This window comes from Oxyura jamaicensis, chromosome 10, assembly GCF_011077185.1.
Source record: "Oxyura jamaicensis isolate SHBP4307 breed ruddy duck chromosome 10, BPBGC_Ojam_1.0, whole genome shotgun sequence".
Classification (NCBI taxonomy): domain Eukaryota; kingdom Metazoa; phylum Chordata; class Aves; order Anseriformes; family Anatidae; genus Oxyura; species Oxyura jamaicensis.
The window spans coordinates 2,911,594-2,917,804 of record NC_048902.1 but is presented as its reverse complement, the minus strand read 5'-3'; positions in this window follow the sequence as shown (position 1 = coordinate 2,917,804).

Below are 6,211 nucleotides of genomic sequence, written 5' to 3'. Positions count from 1 at the left end.
TTTTTTTTTTTTTAAATACTTCAGTGGCTAATTACGTTGTGAGGATGATCATGTTTCCCTCCCATCTCTGTAAAATTTCCCATTACTCATACCGTTTTGCCCTTCACCTGTAATGCAGTCTTCACATCCTCTCTTTCCTGCTGAGATTCCTCCCACATTGTCAGAAACTAGCTCCTTGTCTTCAAGGTCCTTTCTTCTATCTGATCGATAATGATCACGGTTATCTGCACTGTATCATTTCAATTGTAACACCAAGGCAAGGCAATGGCTTGCATCTTTGCTTTATATCTCTTTGAAATCTTTAAACAGTGGTCTCTAAGAAATTTAAAACATAATAGTGCAGCTATTCTGTGCCTTCAGGTTACATGTATTACTGTTTATGTATGACTGCTGTATAAATGTGTATGAACTCTGTGTTTTTATGGACAAAGCTGTGCCATCTATTACCAGCTAATGTCAAGGTAGCAGGCATTGTGTATGTACAGTGCCATCTCTACTTGGAGAAGAAATCTGGGAGACTGTTATCTGGAGGAAGGGGAGTCTACTGAGTACATGGTAATTTTCCATTTCTGTTGTACTATTTAGTGCAAATTTGGCAATTCCTTTTCATTTTTTGATGCTGCTAATCAGTCTTGCATTTGTTTTCCTAGTGTCATGACCTCAGGCCTGGAGGCGTAACCCACATTGGTGCCAACTGTCATCACTCAGCAACAAAAAAATTCATTTAAAAATGGGTAAATGTTGAACAAAATATGTGGGACCTCTTGGACTTTAAAGGAATCCAAGTTAGAGGTGTCTCACTGACTGCAGAAAAAGACTGCAGAGAAGCAAGAGCTGTGTCAGCAGGCTCATGTGTATTTAGGGCAAGTGAAGATGGTTCTCGGACTTTTTTTTTTTTTTTGCCTGACTATTCCCTTGCAACTTTGATATAGTTCTGCTTACCAATGGAAGTGTGTTACGTATGTAGTCAAACAACAGCATACATACAGCTTACAGAGCAGAGTTGTGAACGCCTCAGGAAGCTGTCTTCTATAGCCCGTCACTCACTCTGGGTTGTTCTCTTTCACTGGAACTTGTAAGAGTATTCTGAAAATGTAGAGGAATAGGTACTAAATTATGTGAGACCCCAAGTCAATGCAGAATCATCAGAGTTCCTCTCTTTTTTTCATGCAAACCTTTACAGTCCATTCATATATAGTATGTATCAGCTTCAGGATTTTGCATTGTGCTTGAATAGAGGCTGGGAAGTAAGGCACAGTATGACCCTTTTGAGCAGTCTGTTTTATGTTTTATGGTCAGGGCTCATCACTTATAGCGGTCGGGACTACAGTATGCTGCTTGCAGTTGATATATCAAGGACGTATTTCTAAGGTGAACTGAGTTTGTTACCATCAGTAGGAAATAGTGTTTTTTTTTTTTTTTTTTTTTTTTTTTTTTTTTTTTTTCTTTGAGCAGATCTTTTTGCTAGTAGTTCCGGAGCTTTGAAAGTTTTAGTTGCAGTGTTCAACACTTTATTTTCTCTATAAGTTTAAATTGTTGAATTAAATCATTAGCTGTACATATTAACATTCCTGAATTTGTGAGACTGTAGTTGTCCTCCTAAGCTGCCTTTCAAAAATTATCATGTAGAAAAGAAATGAAAGACATACTGGTCTAAACATGATTCCTCTGGGTAGCTGTAGAAAGTTGTTAAAAGTATATATTTTGCCTTCAAACCTTTTTAAGAAACTTCACCACAAAACAAGGCAGATATAAAATAGTACTAGGAGATATAAAATAGTACTAGGAGAGCGGGTTGCATCTGTTTTAGCTTACAAGACTGGCAGTGTTTATATAGGTCTTGTACAGTGGATGGTAGGACTTGGAGTCAGTACTGTAGTAGACATAACAGAAAAATAGTAAAGAACAGACTTCCATTTTGTCCTTGGATTATCTTTTTCTGACTATCTTGAATAAGTTGCATTCAGTTGAAATTTAACGTATGACATTAAAATGTCTTTTGCTACAAAGTTTACAGTATGCCCACATGTTATTTCGTATTTTGCAGTGATTATTTAATGAAATTCCAATGGAATTGTGAATGGCAGCTTTATTTGCTCCTGTGTTTGAAATGTGTTTGCTGAATGGCAAGGTGGTGGTAAACTGTAGCTCATATTTGGAGCAGTTTGTGTAGATAAGCTGATTTTCAGCTATATAATTGCTTTTAAAAGATCCTTTTGTTCATTTTCTTCTTGATTGCGTTTGTCATCAAATTAGATTTTGTAGGAGTGTGTAGATTCATCATTTACAAATTAACTTATACTTTGTGTGCACTGATATAGTCTCCAGATACATGTTTTAATGGTTCTTTATATCAACAAATACTTGTAGTGACATCTTTTTGTAATATCCCGGTTCTGCTTATTAGTCACAGTCTAATGCTTGTCTCCGATCTTTTGATTATGTCTTCTAAAATCAGCTTTTTTCCTGAAAATTCATTTCTGTGAATTTTTGGTATTGCAGCTCAATCACGTAAGTATGATGGCAAAAGGCAAATACAAATGAAATGAAAATACCATCAAAATAAGCATGTCTAAACAACTGAATGACAATTGCAGAATATTTTTCAAGACTTGCCCAGCTGTATTTACAAATAATGCTGAATCCATTTATGTTAATCAAGTCTGCTAGTTGACTTTAATTTAATACAATTATTTGTTTGCCACATATTTGTTCAGCTCTTTTCTTTGGTTTTCAAGGGATTTGTATGAAATGGGTACTTAGTTCAGAGTAATGTGATAATGGTAAATTTTCCCTTTGTTTTCAGTACTTGCCTACAAATTTGATTTCTACCATCACTGTCATGAGAATATCAATGGAAACCAGTAAAATAGATTAGAATAATGAAGCAATGAAAATAATTATTTATTTTCTTCAAGCTTCTTCAGTAATTTTGTTGATAATCTGTTGGAGATATTTTCCCTATTTGACACTAGTTGTTCCACTAATTTTGCACACTAGTTGTCAGGATGGTTTTTCACATGGAGCACAGCCTTTTCACAGTATGCACAGCCTCTGTGTGGTCCAGAGCCTCTCACTAATGTTAACTCCAAAAGTTCAAGTTGGATTTCTCTTGCTCAGGAAAAATATTACTTTCCTTTTTATATATGCTGGTTTATCATCTCCTGAAATCTATAGTTTCAAATATCCACGTTATTCTCCTGTCATGTATACTATGTAACTTATTTCTCAATTTGACGAGGCAAGAACTTAGCTATGTGTTTTTCTTTCAAGTACGTTGTTACATGGCGTAATCAGAATTAAAGTTATTGTAAATAAATAACTACAGAGGGCATGCAGAAAGTATTAAATGTCTCCACAAATTCTGTGCAGTCTCCTTACTGTAAACCAGTAAATGTTAGAAATTAGATGTACTTATAGCTGCCTTTAGATAGCTGTGGATTGTTGGGGAGTTTTCAACCAAATAATTATGTCCTTGATTAATAATAATTATAATGATTAAATCTATAAACTCACTCATATTCTAATCTTATTATAACTTGTTTTTGTAATGAAAGGTCTTTATGCAGAGACTTTGGACAGATTATGTAACTATCACTCTTAAAAGGCAACAATGCTAATTGTATCAGTCTCAACTTCAAGTTAGCCTTGGAAGCTACTGCTTATAGGTCCGGTTTGCCTTATGTCACAAGTACAGCTGAGCCATCTGTTAGGCTTGTCATAGCCTACCCTTCTAATTACACCTCTCTTAAGATGTGGAACCTGAAGATGCCTGCTTTTGTAGTTCTCCATGGTAACAGCCTGTTTTTCTGGTCCAACTTTGAGGATGAGGTGGACCAGAAGGTACCTCCAAAGGTACCTCCAACTTAAATTATCTTGTGATTCTAGGGTATGCATTTGGTGCCTTAGTTCCTTCTCCTGTGTAAGCCTGTGCTAGTGATGCAAGTAACAAGCACAAGCATGATTTATGAGGAAATGGGTTTATAACATAACTTTATTATTGGTGTTACTGATTGGCTTTATGAAAAAAAAAAAGTGATTGCCATTGTCTAGGAAGCAAGAGAGTGTACTGCATGTGGTTGAATGTTTGGCTAGATTCATTTCTTAGGGTTGTTTTGGCCTTTTGATATAATTTTGATGTATTTTTTTTTTTAAAAGCCATAGTGCAAATAGTCTTTTTTTTTTTTTTTTTTTTTTTTTTTTTTTTTCCCCTCTGTGCTCTGGAGATCACTTACACCTGCTTGTACTACCACAGCTCAGAGGGCTGGCACTCATTTCTAGAGAGCCAGTCTCTCTCTGTGCACCTTGGTGTGCTGCGTGGTTTGTTGCACCGTGGCTGAAAAGGGGTTCCTGGATGCTGCTGGGGAATTTGCAGCTCAGATTCACCTCTGGACTCAGGGATAGGCATAGTACATAAAACCATAGGCAGAGAATGCATTTACTGGATAAATAAGTAATAGGGGTTGCAAGCATTTTACTCCATAATGATGGGGGAGGGTGGATCCTTTATAAATGTCAGTTGTCAGAAAAATCAGCCTGGTTGCCATATTTGTATAATTTCCCAATACTCTTGCAACATCTTAGCTAGTCAGGGGTGTGTGTTAACTAGTGCTTCCACAGCTCTGTATCCAAACCTAAAACTAGAACCTGCTACCCGACTTTTGGCCTATTTCATCTCTGTAGCTAGTTTGAAATCCTCAGACCTTTGCAAGGATAACTACAGCCTGAATGTGGTTTTAAAAACAGTAAAAGGTCATTTGTGTTCTACAATCAGAGATGAGATGCAAACTGTGCTCCAAAGATACAATGGCATGATACCGAAATTCCACATGAAATCATTAAAGAAATTGCTGACAGATTTCATCTTGGAGGTCAAAGAAGATATGGCGGTTCACAGAATGAGAGAAATATTTTCTGAATTCTTCACAAAGGATCTCTTGATTCTTCCAGGACATGGAAAAACTTTTCCACAATTATTTATAGTTCAGTAAAATGTCTCTTGCAATTTTCAATGACTTTCAAAGGATATGATATAAAAGAAGTCATAACATGGGTGCCATTCAGATATAGCATGAGACAAATCTTTTTTGGTGTCTAGCTAGGTGGAATTTTAGGGCACCTGGAATATTCTGGTTGTGTGAAGATTGAAGGTGGTGCTATGGCCTACACTAAATCAGTTGTTTTAGACTTAATGTTTGTTTTAATCTTATATTTATGTATTTAATTCAGGCATTACTAATTCATTTTTTTGGGGTCAGATATTAGCTGTGAAGCATGCTGAGGAGAATGTAGATCGGTTCCCTCTTACACTTCCATCCTGTAAAACTAAACAGAAAAGACGAAATATTCTCTTTTAAGCCTTACTGAACTGAGTTATATGTCAGTTCTAAGTACACTGGTTCATTTGAAGTTCTGTCATATTCCAGGCTTCTCTAAATGTATTTGTTTACCCAGATGCCTATCAAATGGGTGTCCATTTAGTAACTGTTCCTTGAGAACTTGTTCTCAAATCAGTTTTACTCTTCTCTTTCTTTCTTGTTATTTCCTTATGTATATATACTAATATTCTCAACAAACAAATGGAATTTCAACTTGAATTTTGATTACATCGGTTGTCACTGAGAAGTGAAACTGCCAAAAATAACTGTCAGTTCACTCAGGTTAGTTCACTAGAGTTAAGCAAATATTCTCATAAATTATATTTTTTAAAGACAATACCAAAAAAAAAAAAAAATCAAGATCTCACTCTTTCATACATTCTGCATTGCATACAAATCAGCAGGGCATTCACTGATTGATAACTAACCCATGATCTTAGTAAGGTATTGTTAACTCTCTAAAAGCTGTCCTGGTCTTCTCTAAATATCTATAAATATACTTCTGGAAAATTTAATTATTGGTCTTGAGGAGGATAAAGGATGTTGAAAGATGTTCTTATGAAAGATGTTTTATGTAAGGATATCCTGGCAAGAATGCTTTACTGATGTGGAGCTGTATACTGCTTTTTAGAAGACTGGAATCAACTATACTAGTTTTATATCCTTTGTTTCTTTTATTATTTTTTGCCCTAAGCTGAAAACCCCAACCTGTGTTGGAGATGCTTGTGACTAAAAGCAATGACAAATGTGTGTATTATTATATGTGTATTGTAACATTACAGAACATTATATCTGTATTGTGTGCATTGTTACAGAATGTTATATACATTAAC